Source organism: Penaeus chinensis, chromosome 36 (assembly GCF_019202785.1).
Source record: "Penaeus chinensis breed Huanghai No. 1 chromosome 36, ASM1920278v2, whole genome shotgun sequence".
NCBI classification, from domain to species: domain Eukaryota; kingdom Metazoa; phylum Arthropoda; class Malacostraca; order Decapoda; family Penaeidae; genus Penaeus; species Penaeus chinensis.
The window spans coordinates 19,121,388-19,122,097 of record NC_061854.1 but is presented as its reverse complement, the minus strand read 5'-3'; positions in this window follow the sequence as shown (position 1 = coordinate 19,122,097).

Here is a 710-nt window from a genome sequence, read left to right as displayed (position 1 = left end):
GACCTGATATTGGTATCCGTGCTAAGAGAGCATGATCTTCGAGGAAGTAGCTGCCCATGGCTGCCCAGATATTCTCAATGGGATTGAGATTTGGGTGGATGAAGCACAGCGTATTCTCGAGGTGTTACCGAAATCAAGCCGTCACGACACTGCTCGTGCGGATGGCCTCCGGGCTAGTACAGTGGTACCGTATAGGCCTCTCATCCGAGGGGTTGGCGGTTCGCGACCCGCCCAGGCGTGAGCAATTGCAATTGTCGCCTGGAGGTTACTGCTGCGGCTGGGCATCACGGCGGGTAAGGACTAAGCTCAGCCGAGTCAGCACCAGCTAACACGCTTTAGCGAGTCGGCATTAGTCGACACAGGTCGGGCTCCCCTCATGGGCATAGCCCGGGCGAGGCTCAGCTTCGTGTATCAGACTTATCCTTATCGTGCGTATGGGCTGTTATCCTGGACGAGGTAAAATGGCTCTGAATCGGGGAACATACCCCCCACCGATGGTAGAAACATTTTGTACAGGATTTCCACGTAGTCACAACCCGTAAGTCTGCCTGACCCGACATCTGTCGACCCCACTGCTGTGCATCCACTCAAACTGCCCCCCGGTTTCTGACAGTCTGCGTGCTGAAACGTAATCCCAAGTCCCGCCGGATGTTACAAACAGAACAAAAGGCGTTCCATCCCTTGCAGTAATGGATTGTTTAAAAAAATAA